Source organism: Elephas maximus, chromosome 10 (genome assembly GCF_024166365.1).
Source record: "Elephas maximus indicus isolate mEleMax1 chromosome 10, mEleMax1 primary haplotype, whole genome shotgun sequence".
NCBI lineage: Eukaryota > Metazoa > Chordata > Mammalia > Proboscidea > Elephantidae > Elephas > Elephas maximus.
In genome coordinates this window covers 16835378-16853409 of record NC_064828.1, presented here as the reverse complement: position 1 = coordinate 16853409, position 18032 = coordinate 16835378, and the positions used below count along the sequence as shown (strand labels likewise).

Genomic DNA, 18032 nt, shown 5'->3' with positions numbered 1-18032 from the left:
AGATAAACAGAAGTTCAGGGAATTCGTAAAAACCAAACCAAACCTACAAGAAACACTAAAGGGCGTTCTTTGATTAGAAAATCAATAATATCAGGTATCAACCCAAGACTAGAACAGTGGACAGAGCAATCAGATATCAACCCAAATAGGGAATTCACAAAAATAAATCAAGATTTAAAAAAACACTCGAAACAGGGAAAGAATGATGTTATTATGTAAAAGAAGGCAGCAGTAAAACAATAAAGAGGGACTAAGAAACATAGTCATAGATTTTTCACATGGAGAGGAAGACAAGACAATAGATATTAAGAAACAAAAGTTAGGTTTAAATTTAGAAATGTAGGGGTAAATATTAAGGTAACCACAAAGGAGACAAACTATTCTACACATCAAAACAAAATACAAGAAAAAAATAGAGACTCAGCAGAAACAAAATCAACAACAACAAAGGAAAGGAAAAGAATATGTAAAGATAAACTACTCAGCATGAAAAATTAACTGCAAAAAAGAAACTGTCAGCAACACAAAAAAAGACATCGAAATGATGGCACTAAATTCATACCTATCCATAATTACGCTGAATGTAAATAGACCAAATCCACTAGTAAAGAGACAGAGAGTGGCAGAATAGATTAAAAAAAAAAAAAATCCAACTATGTGCTGCCTGCAAGAGATGCACCTTAGACTTAGAGACACAAAACAAACTAAAATTCAAAGGACGGAAAAAAATATATCTAGGAAACACCAATCAAAAAAGAGCAATAGTGGTAATATTAATTTCTGACATAACAGATTTTAAGTTAAACCTACCACAAAGGATAAGGAAAGACACTGTATATTGATTAAACTGACAATAAAAAATTTAAAAAAAAAATTTTTTTTTTATACCAAGAAGATATAACCATATTAAATAGTTACACACCCAATGACAGGGCTGCAAGATACATAAAACAAACTCTAACACCATTGAAACATGTGATAGACAGCTCCACAACTATACTAGGAGACTTCAACACGCCACTTTCCGTGAAGGACAGGACATCCAGAAAGAAGCTCAGTAAAGACACGGAAGATCTAAATGCTACAAATAACCAACTTGACCTCATAGACATATACAGAACACTCTACCCAACAGCAGCCAAGTATACTTTCTTTTCTAGTGCACATGGAACATTCTCTAGAATAGACCACATATTAGGTCATAAAGGAAGCCTTAGCAGCCTCCAAAACATTGAAATATTACAAAGCGTCTTCTCTGACCATAAGGCCATAAAAGTAGAAATCAATAACAGAAAAAGCAGGGAAAAGAAATCAAGTGCTTAGGAACTGAACAATACCCTGCTTAAAAAGAGGCTGGGTTATTGAAGACATTAAGGATGGAATAAAGAAATTCATAGAATCCAGTGCGAATGAGAACACTTCCTATCAGAACCTTTGGGGCATGGAAAAAGCAGTGCGAAGAGGTCAATTTATATCAATAAATGCACACATCCAAAAAGAAGAAAGGGCCAAAATCAAAGAATTATTCCTACAACTCAAACAAACAGAGAGCAACAAAAGAAACCCTCAGGCACCAACTTCATATGGAAGAGAAAGAGGACCTGGAGAAGCAAAGCATTGCTGAAAGAGAACAAAACGGGAGGCCTCACTCTACCTGATTTTAGAACTAGATAACTGGGAGCTCCTACAAATCAAACACCTAGTCTCATCCAAAGACTACACCAAAAGAGTAAAAAGATTACCTACGGATCAGGAAAAAGTTTTCAGCTATGACATTTCCGATCAGTGCCTGATCTCTAAAACCTACATGATACTGCAAAAACTCAACTATAAAATGACAAATAACCCAATTAAAACATGAGCAAAAGATATGAACAGACACTTCACTAAAGACTTTCAGGTAGCTAACAGATACATGAGGAAATGTTCATAATCATTCGCCATTAAAGAAATGCAAATCAAAACTCACTCCAACATCTCACTCCAGCAAGGCTGGCATTAATCCAAAAAACACAAAATAATAAATGTTGGAGAGGTTGTGGAGAGACCGCAACACTTATACACTGCTGGTGGGAATGTAAAATGGTACAGCCACTTTGGAAATTGATTTGGTGCTTCCTTAAAAAGCTAGAAATAGAACTACCATAAGATCCAGCAATCCCACTGCTTGGAATATATCCTAGAGAAATAAGAGCCTTTACATGAACAGATATATGCACACCCATGTTCATTGCAGCACTGTTTACAATAGCAAGAAGATGGAAGCAACCAAGGTGCCCATCAATGGATGAATGGATAAATAAATTATGGTATATTCACACAATGGAATACTACACATCCATAAAGAACAGTGATGAATCCGTGAAACATTTCATAACATGGAGGAATCTGGATGGCATTATGCTGAGTGAAATTAGTCAGATGCAAAAGGACAAATATTGTATAAGACCACTATTATAAGAACTCAAGAAATAGTTTAAACAGAGAAGAAAATATTCTTTGATGGTTATGGGGGGGGGAGGAAGGGAGGGAGGGAGAGGGGTATTCACCAATTATATGTCGATAAGAACTATTTTAGGTGAAGGGAAAGACAACACACAGCACAGGAGAGGTCAGCACAACTGGACTAAACCAAGAGCAAAGAAAAAAAATAATAAACTGAACGCTTCAAAGGCCAGTGTAGCAGAGGCAGGGATTTGGGGACCATGGTTTCAGGGGATATCTAAGTCAACTGGCATAATAAAATCTATTAAGAAAACACTCTGCATCCCACTTTGGAGAGTGGCATCTGGGGTCTTAAACGCTAGCAAGCGGCCATCTAAGATGCATCAATTGGGCTTAACCCACCTGGAGCAAAGGAGAATGAAGAACACCAAGGACACAAGGTAATTATGAGCCCAAGAGACAGAAAGGTCCACATAAATCAGAGGCTACATCAGCCTGAGAGCAGAAGAACCAGATGGTGCCTGTCTACAACTGATGGCTGCCCTGACAGGGAACACAACAGAGAACCCCCTGAGGGAGCAGGAGAGTAATGGGGTACAGACCCCAAATTCTCATAAAAAGACTAGATTTAATGGCCTGACTGAAACTAGAAGCACCCCGGTGGCCATGGTCCCCAGACCTTCTGTTAGCCCAAGACAGGAACCATTCCAAAAGGCAACTCTTCAGACAGGGATTGGACTGGACAATGGGATAGAAAATGATACTGGTGAAGAATGAGCTTCTTGGATCAAGTAGACACATGAGACTATGTTGGCATCTCCTCTCTGGAGAGGAGTTGAGAGGGCAGAGGGGGTCAGAAGCTGGCCGAATGGACGCTAAAAGAGAGAGTGAAGGGAAGGAGTGTGCTGTCTCATTAGGAGGAGAGAAATTAGGAGTATACAGCAAAGTGTATATAAATTTTTGTATGAGAGACTGACTTGATTTGTAAACTTTTACTTAAAGCACAATAAAAAGAAAAAAAAAAGTTTAAAAAACAAAGAGAAAAAAAAAGTAAACCCCATGGAGCACAGTTTTACTCTGACACACATGGGGTTGCCATGAGTCAGAATTGATGGTAACTTTTTTTTTTAAGGCCATTTTATTACTTATTCTAGGTAGAAAAACCAGGCCTTTATTTTCCAATTCCCACTCATACCAATTTTCTAGGGTGATCAAAGAGAGAAAAGGAAAGAATGAGTCAACTCTTAAGACAATTCAGGGAAGAGCTTGGTATCATACATTGCGTAGAATTACTCAAGTACCTGTAGCAGGTAATCCTAGGCAAGGACCCATGGAAAAGGCACAAGAAGCAGAGGATACTTTGTTATCTGCCAGCCCAGGCTGTCTTCTGAGCAGGACAAGGCATGTAGCCAGTTAGCGCTGGTCCTACTCTGTCCAGGTCCAACACTCACTAGACAAAGCTTCTTTAAGTATCCAGCTATCGTGGAGACAGTTGTATCACTGTTAAAGGTGATTGGGGAACAGGGAATATAAATTACAAAGATTGCTTTCCTTTGCATTGCTTCCCTTCCATTGTCTCCCTCCTTTATAGTCTTAATCATCTGTCAAGAGATTGCTAGGGAGAAATGAGAATGTAGTACTGCTTTCAACAGCTTCTTATTCAAGGAGAAATCTATTATCTTATGGTCATGGATTGAACTGTGTCCCCCCAAAATATTTGTCAACTTGGCTAGGTCATGATTCCCTTGTGTGAGTATATGATTGCCTACCATTTTATCATCGGATGTGATTTCCCTATGTGTTGTTAATCCTATCTCTATTGGAAACTCTATGGGGCAGTTGTACCCTGTCCTCTAGGGTCACTGTGAGGCGGAATTGAGTCGACAGCACTGGGTTTTTTTGGGGTTTATGATGTAATAGCACCGAGTAAAAAAAAAAAAACGATTAGTGGCAGTTATATTGATGATATCTACAAGATTTGGTAGTGTGTTAAGCCAAACTCTTTTGAGACATTAAAGAGAGAAGAGAGGAGTGAACAGAGACGGGGACCTCATACCACCAAGAAAGTAGTGCCAGGAGTAGAGCACATCCTTTGGTCCTGAGGTTCCTGCTCTGACATGCTCCCAGACCAAGGGAAGATTGATGACAAGGGCCTTCCTTCAGAGCCGACAGAGAGAGAAGACCCTCACCTGGAATTGACACCCTGAGTTTGGACCTGTAGCCTACTAGACCATGAGAGAATAAATTTCTCTTTGTTAAACCCATCCACTCGTGGTATTTCTGTTATAGCAGCACTAGATGACTAAGACACTTATAAACTATACTAAATTTCTGTGTTTGTTTCTGAAGACCTAGAGAGTAGGTAAAAATTATATTTTACTTTTTGTAACCTGTTTGTTTTATTAGAAGTATTTGCAGTTGACAGAAGTATAAAGGTCCTCTCCTCTTTAAAAAGACAGGTATAAAATAAGAGGCATGCCTATTATCTCACAAAACCATCAGGACTGAATGACTTAGGGGCAGTAGAGGGCACGCAAGTGATGTTCTGAACATCCCCTTTATTGGGCAAGACCCTAAAAATATGTTCAACATAATAAGCAGACAATTCCCAAAAGAAATAACTGAATAAAAGATAAAATCTTACCCTTACTGGACATAAAGAATATAAATGTAGATAATGAAATGCTGTATTTTATCTACCAAACTGGCAAATATGCCTAAATTGCTCATTTTTAACTATTGGAGTAACACAAAGGTTGCTAGTTGGAGTGTAGGGAAATGCGGCTTTTATCAACTACTGGTAAAAAGTGAAAATGCTCCCTATCTCTAGAAGGGTAGAATGACAATATATATTCAAAGCTTTAAAAATGTGCATACTCTTTCAATTATAAAAACCTCCAAAATTTAATCAGAGATATTTTCTTAAAATGTAGCTATGTAGATGATAATCACACGCTATTTCTATTTCAAAAATAAAAGACAATAGTAAGGATTAAGTAAATATTATAAAGTCACTTAAAATGATGCCATAGAATAAAAATGATGTGGAAAAAAATGTTCATGATATATGGCTGGGTAAAAAAAAGTATATATTAAATATTAAGGCCTTGATTTTATAAAACCACACATACGCGCACATACACACACACACACACACCCCCACACACACCACAACTACAAGAATATACCTAAAAAATGCTATTCAAATGGTGGGATTGAGCAATTTTTATTTTCTTCTTTAGACTTCTATGTGTTTATAAAAACCAGACTTTTGCATAGATTCATGATGATTTTTTTTTTTAATTTGAAGAAGATGTTATTGAAACAGTAAAGACACAGAGATGAAGTATTTTATCTATGTCCCTAAAGAGGCATTTCTCTGCAAGGATAAGAAAATTCTTACAGTTCTTTAACCACATCCTCCTTAAGTCCAAGCACCAAGACACAGTTGGTTGAAAATAGCTGCTGGCGATCTTCAATTTTAATTTAGTTCCTGGAAATCTGCACTTTAACAGCTGGGAAAATGGACAACTGTATATTATTGGATCCACTTTTTCTTATGAATCTATGCCTAAATTGCTCATATTTAGCTATTGGAAAGTTGCTGGTATGAGCAGAGGGAGGTTTAGAATTTAACAATGTCAACAGCATTTAAAAAAAAAAAATCTTGAGTTTATCCTCCCCTGAGGAGATGAGAAATAAAAACCAAACCCTTGGCAGCTTCAGGGCATTTTCTATAACTAGACACATATAACTCTCCTGGAATGAAATGAATATTTAATCCATTTTCCTTCACAGTGCTTTTAGTCTACTGTAGCATCTGACCCTTAAAACATTTCTACAGCCAGTTGTCAGCAATGGCATCAGCCTTAGATTAGCCTGGAATGGCCTATGGATGGTGAAGTAGGGGCTCTCCAGTCTCAACCACTTGTGCAGTTAGAGAAGGATCAGGAAATATCCCCAGAGATCCTGGTGATCTTTGAGAGATATGTGACATGAGGCAGGCCACTAAATTTCACCATGTCTCATTCCTCATCCAAAAAATTAGGGATAACAATGCCAGCCTTACAGAGTTACCATGAGGAATTAATTTTATGAAAATAACACAAAATGGCTTTAAGGGGAGAAAAAATGTCCCAACATTTCAATAATGTAAGTCTGAAAAAGCCTTTTTTTTTTTTTTTTTTTTAAGCAGGATTAGATTTCAGAGTCTTCATTCCGATGAGGTGACATCAGCACCCTCCAAGGGTTAGAGAGTTTTGGGGTGGCCTTCCTGCTTGACATTTGCAGCCGGTGTCACTGGATGGTGTTGATAAAGGGCACAGGAAAAGAATGCATCGTACCAAAACCAAAATCTAATGTAAATTGAGGAGGCAGGTGATCCATGCCTCTGCTCTCTCAAGTCCTTTCAATACTCGTTCTTAAGAAAGAATAACAGTTAAAATGTCATTTTTAAAAAATCCACACTTTCAGAGTAATGATTGATGACAGAAAAAGTTCAAGTCAGCTATTTTATTCAAATATGCACCTCAAGCAAATGTAGTATTTCTTCTTCAGTCATTTTCCTGGCAATTCCGTCTCCTCCCCCATGTGCCCTCTAGTTGTGGGTGATGCCGGAGATCCTGCCCTCTTTCCTCTCCATGCTCACTTCACTGTTAACTTACTCCGTCCTTTCACTTCTCAGCAAACTGCAGGCCCAGGTAGAATGAGGGGCTTTTAAGCCAAGACGATCATGTCTGCCAAAATGTGGAGGGATGCCACTAGAGGAGATGTTTGGGGAACTTCTTGGTCCTTGGGCTGAACCAGTTGGCTAACTGAGGATAGGAGACTTCAAGATACATTCATCAAATGCATGACTTTATCACTCTAAGAGATTTATGTAAATGTCTGATGAATGACTCTAAGACAGTAAGACTTCGGGATTATAACTGTCTATAAATTTTTTGTATTTATGTGAACTAAGGAAGAATTTTATGGGAACGTGCCCACAGTTGTTCCAGATGGCCATCACCAAAAACTACAGTCAGTCGTATTCCATAGGCATTCTTTCAATAACATTCTTCCAAAGAACTGAGAAGAATCAAAATTCATCCGCTTGTCTTCTTTCAAATAAATTTAAATCCAATAATATTTGTTAAATATTTACCATGCACACAGCATTGGCTTCGTCCATACTGGAAGCATAAAAGGAATAGTGCTCAAAACATGGGCTTTGGTATCACATTGCCTATGTTTGAATTCTTGTTCCATCACTTGCCAGCTATATTACTTTCCTAGGGTTATTGTAACAAATTACCAAAATCGGTGGCATAAGACAAAGGAAATTTGTTCTCTTATAGTTCTGGAAACCAGAAGTCTGAAATCAAGGTGTTGGCAAGACTGGTTCCCTCTGCAGGCTCTAAGGGAGAATCTGTTCCATGCCTCTCTCCTGGCTTCGGGCAATAATCATAAATCCTTGGTGTTTCTTGGCTTGTAGACACATCACCCCAATCTCTACCTCCGTCTTTACATGGTCTTCTTCTCTATGTGTCTCAATATCCCTCTCTTTTCTATTATAAACAGACCAGTCATTAGACTTAAGGTCCACCCTATATCCATGATGATCTCATCTTGAGATTCTTAATTTAATTACATCTGCAAAGAGCCTATTTCCAAATAGGGTTACATTCATAGGTACCAGGAATTAGGGCTTAGACATATCTTTTGAGGCCACTATGGGTGGTGAACTGCTCCTGTAAAGATTACAGCTTAGGAAACCCTATGGTTTAGTTCTACTATGTCACATGGGATGGCTATGAGTCAAAAATCGACCTGACGGCACCTACCAACAACAACATGGATGGTACAAAAGATTAAGTGTTGGGCTACTAATCAAAAGTTGGTTTGAACCTACCCAGAGGCACCTCAGAATAAAGGCCTGGTGGTCTGCTTCTACGAAGTCACAGCCTATGGAGGACAGTTCTATTCTGCAACACATTGGGTTGCCATGAGTCAGAACTGACTCAGTGGCGACTAGTTTGGTTTTTTATTCAACCCATTATGCCAGCAATGTGACATTGGACAAGCTATATAACCTTTAATCCTCAATTTTCTTACCCCTAAATTGAAAATGGAAACCCTGGTGGCATAATAGTTAAGAGCTACGGCTGCTAACCAAAGTGTCAGCAGTTAAATCTACCAGGCGCTCCTTGGGAACCCTACGGGACAGTTCTACTCTGTCCTTTAGGGTCGCTATGAATTGGAATCGACTTAACAGCAGTGGGTGAGGAAATTAATAATAATAATAATCAAGATTAAATAAGGTAATATATAAAGTGCTTAGTATATTTCTTAATTTATAGTGAACACTCAGTAAATGTTAGATGCTGATACTACCAGTATTACTGTTATTTCATTGTGAAGCACCCTGCAGGATTCAGGAATAGCAAAGCACAAATCCTGCTTATAATCCAGTGAAGGATGGATGTACATTGGCCCCAGACTTATCTTTAACTTTCTGTTAATCACAAAGTGAAAAGATCTTAGTGGAGGGGAGGGGAGTTGACCAAAAAAAAAAAAAAAGTAAAGAAAAAATTCAATGCCTAAGATCCAAGGATATGAAGACAAAAGAAAACATACAGCATTTGCTTTGTTTAGATTTCACTACTTTTTTTTTTTCTGAAATCTGCTCTATTTGTGGCTGACAGGATGAATGAGAGAGCCTGCTGGTCTGGTGGTTACATGATCCTATGCAAAAATACAGATGGCGAGAGAAACCATTCCCCATATGTCCTGGCTTGAATCATCACCTGTGCGCTCAGCAGAAAGGGATCACTCCATCCAACTCTGTGGTCAGTGGCAAAACAATTTGTCCAAGTGTCCCAAAGCACAGAGACTGGTTTATTGACCAACTCTCAACTCAAGCAGTCAAAAAAATGGTTTTGTGTTTTCTTCCCAGGGAAAAGAAAATTAATGCTGGAATTCAGATGAGTCCTTTATGGAAACTGAAATCTAAGATGGTGATAGAATGAGTGACTCCAACAGTAAAGTGGCAAAATCATGAAATACAAGGGGAAATAATATTCTGGGATCCAAATACAGATCCAGAAATGGACTTGTCACAACTCATTTGTGTGAGGCCGGAGCTTTGCCCTGAAGTTGAAATAAAACCTTGGCTATATGTTTCTTTTTTGAAAGCCACTCCAGCTCCACAGACATGGCTGCCTAATACTAAATCTTCCTCTAGAAAATGAAGTGGAAAAGGATCACGGCATTGTTTTCAAACTGAATGTTAAATGCACAAACACAACCAAGCAAAGCTGCCTCCACCATTTAAAATAATCAAAAAACAAACACTAAGCCAATTGACATACTATTTCAAGGTGCTGGCCTATTGGGAAACCTGAGGAGTATTACTATGAGAATCAAAGACAGAAGCGTACATGTACCATCTACTCTTTTTAAAAGACTCAGAAGCTTTACCCAATAATCTGAATCATTGGAAAGTAGAAATAGAGGAAGATATGGCAGTGGAAGGCAAAATCTTGGATCTGGGTCTGAGCAAAGATCAGAAATTCATAGATGATCAAGACACAGACTGTCCAATCAGTCTCAAATTCCTTGCTAAATGTGGAGTTCGGAGCACAAGTTCAATCATACCTCCATGAAATGTTGCCATCAAGAGTATTTCCTGCCTGCATTTGGAACTTGAGACAATCACAGGCTTTCCACAGATCCCTGTATCACTCTGAGAAGAGTGCAACCTTAGCGGCTACAAAGTCTAGGCCACTTGTGTATTAGTCCATTTTTTCATACCCAGACCCACCAGTGAGTCCCTTTTGACTTTTCCCCCATTGCCCCCAACAAGGGTAGAGTTACAGACAATTATTCCTTGGGAACCATGGAAATTTTTAATTTAAAATGAAATGAAATTAGAGGATAGCCTTAAAAAGGGTGAAGCCCATTAAATATTTCCTGTCAGGGATCCAGGGATTTAAATCTTTCCAGATATTAATGAATCTCCAAATTGTATTTAAATCCAAAACTACTTGAAGCTTCCATTTTTTAAATGTGATAATAGTTTAAATCTTAATTCACGTAGTGCATATGTCTTGCAGTTTCAAGGACTTTTTGGAAGAGAATACAGTGACACAAAACGCATGGACAAGGAATGAAAATTGCTTTAGACACTACAGGTTGAACATCCAGGCTTGGGAAGTGCCAGGCTCTGACACTCTACATTTCTATCTTTGATCTGACTCTTCCAAGTTTGCTTCACGTACTGGCAAATTTCCCTAGAGTCCCTGTTAAGCCTCAGAATAAACCACTGCTGGCCCCAGTATCTCTACACCAGCTTTCTCCCACTGTTTTTATTTATAGGAAAAAGAGAGAAAGAAAAGGAAAGGAAGGGAGGGAGGGAGAGAAACGAAGCAAGGAAGGAGGGAAGGAGGGAGGGAGGAGGGAAGGAAGGGAGGAAGGAGGGAAAGAAGGAAGAAGGGAAGGAAGGAAGGAAGGAAGGAAGGAAGGAAGGAAGGAAGGAAGGAAGGAAGGAAGGAAGGAAGGAAGGAAGGAAGGAAGGAAGGAAGGAAGGAAGGAAGGAAGGAAGGAAGGAAGGAAGGAAGGAAGGAAGGGAGGGAGGGAGGGAGGGAGGGAGGGAGGGAGGGAGGGAGGGAGGGAGGGAGGGAGGGAGGGAGGGAGGAAGAAAAGAAAAAAAACTCACTGAATGGTTTACATGTGGTTTCCATATTGTCCCTTAATCATTCAGTTTGAAAATAAATTCAACGGGAATGGGGAGTTACAGTGCTTGGAGCTGGGGGTGAGAACTTCAGGTTACTGTAAACCAACATCAATGTGTATAGCATTTTATATAATTCTGGAACATCTGCAGGCCAGTTGTCTTAGGTACACAGGTTCACCATAACCTTTCATTACTTGTTACCACTGAGAAACAGATATGTGGGTGTGAGTGGGGTGAGTGCATACGTGTGTGATTTGTAGGAAATCTAATCGATGTAGCTTAAGTTGAAAACAATGACAAATAATTTGAATCTGTTCAAAACAGTACGCTGAGTAATACTGAATTAATGCATCAGGAATCTTGTTTTTCTCCATATATATTGTTGCTGTTGTTAGGTGACATAGAATTGGTTCCTACTCATAGTGACCCTATGTACAACAGAACGAAGCACTGCCCAGTCCTGTGCCATCCTCACAATTGTCATGTTTGAGCCCATTGTTGCAGCCAGTGTGTCAATCCATCTCACCAAGGTTCTTTCTCTTTTTCACCAACTCTCTATTTTACCAAGCATGATGACCTTCTCCAGGGACTGATCCCTCCTGATAACATGTCCAAAGTATGTGAGACAAAGTCTCACCATCCTCACTTCCAAGGAGCACTCTGGCTGTATTTCTTCCAAGACAGACTTGTTTGCTCTTCTGGCAGTCCATGGTATATTCAATATTCCTCACCAACACTATAATTCAAAGGCATCAATTCTACTTCAGTCTTCCTTATTCATTGTCCAGCTTTGGCATGCATATGAGGCAATGGAAAATATAATTCATGGCTTGGGTCAGGAGCACCTTAGCCCTCAAGGTGACTTTTTTAACACTTTAAGGAGATCTTTTGCAGCAGATTGGCCCAATGCAATATGTCACTTGACTTCCTGACTGCTGCTTCCATGGGCATTGATATTATCCATACATATTGGGAAATAGAAACTCAGTCAATTGTCTTCAAGGCAGGAGAGAACAGTTATTGGATATAAATATCCAACTAAGTTGGAAAAGTCTGGCTTAACAGAAAGATGAGTCTTACTGCATGCTTACTCAGGGTCACACAGTACATTCGGCTCCTTTTCTCTTCGTCTGTCTTACCCTTTCCATGGGTAGGGGCCAAGGGCTCGAGAGCACATCTTGTGCTTCTGTCCCCAGGTTCATGGAGCTCTGCTCTACTGCTGTCTCCTCCTGCCCGTCACCCTGTGGAGATTATGTCCCAGGAATGCAGACCTCTGCTTTTAGATTGATCAGAACCCTTCTTAAACTGTGTTCTGTGGACATTTTCTATGACATCTTATTTCTTATTCTGGGAAAAGAGAATCTCCTGGTCTAATAAATGGGGGGAATACCAAGTTAAACAGGGTTCCTTCATACGGAACGTCTCAAAGCCTCTAAATTTCCAGTATGCACTATGGGTCGGTGGGTAGACTATGAGTTCAGGAGTGAAAAAGCAGGTTTAGTCCAGTTGGGTCTTTCATGGAGTTCAGAAAATATTTTTAAAACTAATAAAATAGAATTGTTTTGTGTTTAGTTTTTTTTCCCTACCACTGAAAACATCTGGAAGTTTTGAGCCAGTCCTCTCTTAAATATGAGGCTATGCATTTTAGCCACCTCTGCAATGCATCCTTTCTCTTCTCCTACTTAAAGGGCACTATGGAAAATAAGAAGAAAATATTTCACTTGCTTTTGAGGAATTTGAAGTACTTACATCCAAGTTATTTCTGAAAATTTGCAATTCATTGCTGTTTTCTTCAAGCTGACTCTTTTTGGAATTATTTTTTTCTTTTCCTTTTGTTCTTTTTATTGAACTGCCGTCACTTGCTGTTATTAAAAAGTAAGAAAAACAAGTTTTTTGACAGTTTCCCATTATCAGCTGTGTCAAGAATGGTAGGGCATACCTAAGCAAGGTCACCAAAACGAAAAGGAAAGATACAAATCTCCTACTAAATACCTAGACTATGAGTCAATCAGGAATTGAGAGCCCTGAGTTTAACCAGGCAGGCCTGGAAATGACTAAAATAAAGGACAGCCAGGCTACTGATAGTAAATTACAGCTTGAAATGAAATCAAAGTCTTGAAGTTTTTGCTTTTTTATTCTTGGGTGTGTGTGTTATTGTGTAAAGGGCATAGGCAAAGAGGTAAGGTTTTCAATGGATAAAGAAACAAGCTGGAAATTGTTAGCAAAATAAATGGAGAGTATATAGTACATTTAGATGGAAAAGCAGAAAATTAAATTTAAAAACAACCTACGGTATCCAGAGGTCTATAAAAGGAATATTCTATGGCTTGGGAACTTTCTAAGACATACATCATAACTTCATCACTAAGGAAATTATACAATATTTCTTATGTAGACCAATAAATGTGCCCAAAGATACCATTTTAAGCAACACAGAGAATACCAAAGCCCAGACATATTTCAATGCCAGTCCTTGGGCAGGCCGGCCCTAAGGCAAGATATTCAGGAACACCTGGTTGGCTGGCAGACTTTCCTTGATGGCAGCATTTTGGGGCCCAACAGGCATTTATTTCAGCCTCTCTGATCCTTTCATATGGTAAAGAAGCAATCAAAGACTACTGGCTTTATTTTTTGAAGCATTGGTTTTGATCCACCTAAAAGGAAATGACTGGGGGGACTGGGAGGAGGGAAGGGGAATAATGTGTTTTGCAGTTTCAAATCAAACTCTGCTGGAAAAATGTCCAGAAAGCAATTCAGAGCGAAAATATTTGCTTTCTGGCTAAATAGCAGTAGCTTTTTATTGCAAAATGGAAATAAACATTGCTGCTCATTTATACCAAAAAAGGGTAATCTACAAATAACCCAAATCCCAAAATAAAGGAATTGCCCAACAGACTAGGACATGATTCACTAAGGTTTTGACTTCAGAATTTCATCAACAATCACAACACGTAGATGAGGGTGGGCTGGGGTTAGGATTTGAAAAAAAGTCTCAAATGTTCTAGACCCATGTCCCAGGACATCTGCCAGGGCCAGCATGATTCATGTCCTTCACTGTCTTTATTGGATAGACCCCTGTGTCCCTTATGGTGACCTGGGATGCTGCAAGTCTATGTCCAAACATATGCCATGACAATAATAACAGAAAATCATCCTGCAATTCAATTAAACGAGAGTTGTCCCCACAAAATTTCCATTGAATGGCCAATAATTTACCAAAGAGAGAGGGGAAAAAATAAATACAAAATCAACAATACTTACAAGAAGGAGATAAGGAGTTGGCAAAGAAAAGGTAAGAATAGTAATAGCATTTACTCATTCATTTATTCAACAGTATATTTAATACCTACCACCCTGAGCACTATGGATACAGAAGAAAGTAAAAAGTGTTATCTAGTGAGAAAGTCAGAGGAGTAAACAGGTACATCACTCAAGGTGTTCATATGTAAACTGCGGTATCCTACAACCAAATAGCATCCTAAAGGTTTCGGAGGGTTTTTGGCCACATTTTTCTCCTTGATCCTCATAACATTCTTTAGATATAGATTCCAAACCCATACCAAACCCATTGCCATGGAGTCAATTCCGACTCATAGCAACGCTATAGGACAGAGTAGACCTGCCCCATAGAGTTTCCAAGGAGCAGCTGGTGGATTCGAACTGCCAACCTTTTGGTTAGCAGCCGTAGCCCTTAACCACTGCACCACCAGGGCTCCAGATATTGATTAGGCAGACAATATATGAGAAGATAGAGTCAGAGAGATGGAGTTGCTTTTCAACATTCTGCTGATAAGGGTGAGAACTGAGGTTTGAGCTCTGGTCTCTTGTGCCACTCTCTACCTAGAAAACTAAAACTTTTCATATTTAGTGGCTCCAAAAATAGTTGTCTTTCTACATCTCATTCTCCACACATTATCTCTTGCCTTTAAAGCTGAACTATATTGAAAAGAATGATTCCTAGACTACGCTAACTACATATCGGACAAAGGACTTCCTCAAAGAAAACATCCCACCAGGTGGAATTAATCAGAGCTGCTGGTATAAAGGAATACCTGGGTGGTGCAGACAGTTAATCCGCTCTGCTGCTGACCAAAAGGGTGATGGATTGAGTTTACCCAGAGGTGCCTCAGAAAAAGTCCTGGTGATCTGATTTTGAAAAATCAGCCACTGAAAACCCTACAGAGCACAGTTCTCCTCTTACACACACAGGGTCATCACAAATCAGAACTGACTCAATGGCAACTCTTTTTTTTTTTTTTTTTTAACTACTATTAAAAATCCAATAAGAATTTGGAAATCCATGCAAATGTTGTTTATTAATTCATCCACTGTAGTAATATTTAGTGAGAACATACTATGTCCAAAGTGCTTTTCTGGGCACAAGGGCTACAGGAGTGATGAAGACTGTCAAGCTGTCCACTTGCATGAGGTCTACATTCTAGACCATCGTGACGGAAACAAATAAACAAGACAATTACAGTTAGTGTAGTGTAAGCACTTTAAAAACAAGAAAATGAGGTGATAAGATAAAAAGCATGCCAGGGGTTAGTACAGGACTTTCCCTCAGGAGATCAGGGAAGGCCTCTTTGAGAAGGTGGCATTTGAGCTGGATTTAAGCATGTTGAGGAGACCTGGACAGAGCACTTTAACCAGAAGGAACCACAAGGGCAGAGGTATAGGGTGGGAATGAACCTGACGGTACACCCAGTACAGGGTGAACAAGGGGAGCTTAGATCCTAGAGAAGGTCAGACGCCAGCCAGGTAGGGCCTTATAATCCCCAAAACCGAACCCATTGCCAACCCATAACGACCCTATAGGACAGAGTAGAACTGCCCCGTAGGGTTTCCAAGACTGTAATCTTTACAGAAGATTGCCACATCTTTCTTTCATAAAGTGGCTGGTGAGTCCGAGCTGCCAACCACTTAACCACTGCACCACCAGGGCTCTTGGGCCTCGTAGACTACGGTAAAAAGATGGGATGTTTTTCCTAACAGAAATGGAAATCCTTGGAGGATTTTAGTTAAGGGAGTGAAGTTATCTGCAAGTGGATCAAGAAATAAATTCTGGAATCCCCAAACACAGGAAAAAATACTCCTTAGGAAGCAGCTGGCATATTTTCTGCCTGATGAACGGAAATATCACATCTGTATAGCTTAAAGAAGCAAAGTGGGACGTTCACAGGTGCTGCTCTGAATGCAGAGCCTTGCGAGTCACGCCTGGATCCTGCAGGTTTAGTTGTAATTCTTAGTCCAAAGTTTCTAGACAACTACGAAAACTGAGTCCAGAGGTAGTCGATCCTGAGCTCGGTCTGGCGTTTAGCACAGCCACAGTTACAGAAGTAAGCTGGTGACGCTGCGTTAACGCACAGCAGGAGTGTCCAGGCACTGCTGCTTCAATAGCTTCTTCCATGTCATCTCCTGGGAAACAGACTCAATGACCCATTCCTTTTCTCCGTTTCTAATTTCTGCCATCAATGGCCAGTGATTATCTAAATGGGTTTGCTCAAGTATGTCTTCAGTGTATTGAGGATGAAATGGCAGGCATAAAGCACTTTTTAAGCATGAATTACCTTCTGTATAATAATCAACTACCTCGTGTATTCATCCCGTCATCTGTTACCCTGAAGCAGTTCCATATGGACTGGTTTATATTTGAGATACAAGACCATTCAGCCATAGCGTCCATTTGGTAACAACAGGCACATGTTTTAAACATGCTTAATGTTATTGCCCTATAATGTCTTGCCACAAAGCATTCCTTCCTAAAAGTACAATGCTTTTTGTGAATACCGCCTCATTAATCCTCAGAGAGGCAGCAACAATCACTCTCCCCACATTTTACCACTGAGAGATTCACAGAGAGCCAAGACCATGTGCAGCTACTTAATGGCAGGATCGTGGAAGAATTCCTGGCTCCACTTCAACTGATGCCTTTATATCCCACCCCACCCACCTTACAAGAACACATCAAGCACTAACAAATAAGCTACTTAATCCTTGATTCTTGAACTTTATACTTTATATCTGTGAACTTTTCAATCCTTCAGAACTCATTTGGGTCACCACCATTCCAGAAGATACTTGCGGTACTTTCTTTATTAGGCAGGTTTCATTCCTTTGAGTCTTAAGCGCTAGTTTCCAAACCACATTCACAAACAGTGGGCACAGTCATAGATGCTCTGAATTCAAGGATGTGGACTCTCTTCAGCATTTTTGTGGTGGCCTTGGACACTTGTAGGGAGGGCTCTGCATGGACGGGGCATTTTAACTCAGCATAAGTTTCTACTTCTAAACAGTTCAAAACAGCCCTGTAAAACTTAGAAATGGTCTGTGACTTGAGTTGTTTTAATTAAGCTTGGTTTTTAATAAACTCTTCATTTGTTAGCCTTTTTAGTTCTAGAATTCCATTATGTCCCAAAATAAAACTAAGTGTTTAGAGAGTTTAAGAGACTCTTTTGAGTCTTGAATGTCCTAAAAGTTATCATTTATGTCCATGGTGCCAAATATTTTAGTGTGTCTTTGTTCAGGTCTTGATGAAGTTGGTGATGACAGCTGTCTTTTTGTGGCTTGGAGAAAAGCAAAGGAAATGCAGAAAGAAGACATCTGATCTGGTAGGTAAGTGTGAATTCAATATCTGTGAGAAGAATGCCATACTCATGTATGTTTCAATTACCTTCAGGTTGTTTTCTCCAGCAGTTTTGCACCATAACACTTCTTTGACATTGCTGTAGCTTTTTTTCAATGAGGAAAAAAAATAATTAGAAATCTCTCTGTTGAAGCCCTGGTGGTGCTGTGGTAAAAAGCTTGGCTGCTAACCAAAAGTTTGGCAGTTTGAATCCACCAGTAGCTCCTTGGAAACCCTATGGGGCAG

General features: G+C 39.5%; 1 long non-coding RNA gene across 1 annotated transcript in view; it reads left to right on the top strand.

The window, feature by feature from the left end:
* The window catches only part of LOC126083998 (uncharacterized), an 83652-nt gene extending 65891 nt beyond the window's left edge, over positions 1–17761 (top strand). The window contains exon 3 of the long non-coding RNA XR_007518903.1: positions 17689–17761. This is a non-coding gene — a long non-coding RNA (uncharacterized LOC126083998). The remainder of the gene's footprint in view (positions 1–17688) is intronic.
* The last annotated feature ends 271 nt before the right edge of the window (positions 17762–18032 follow it).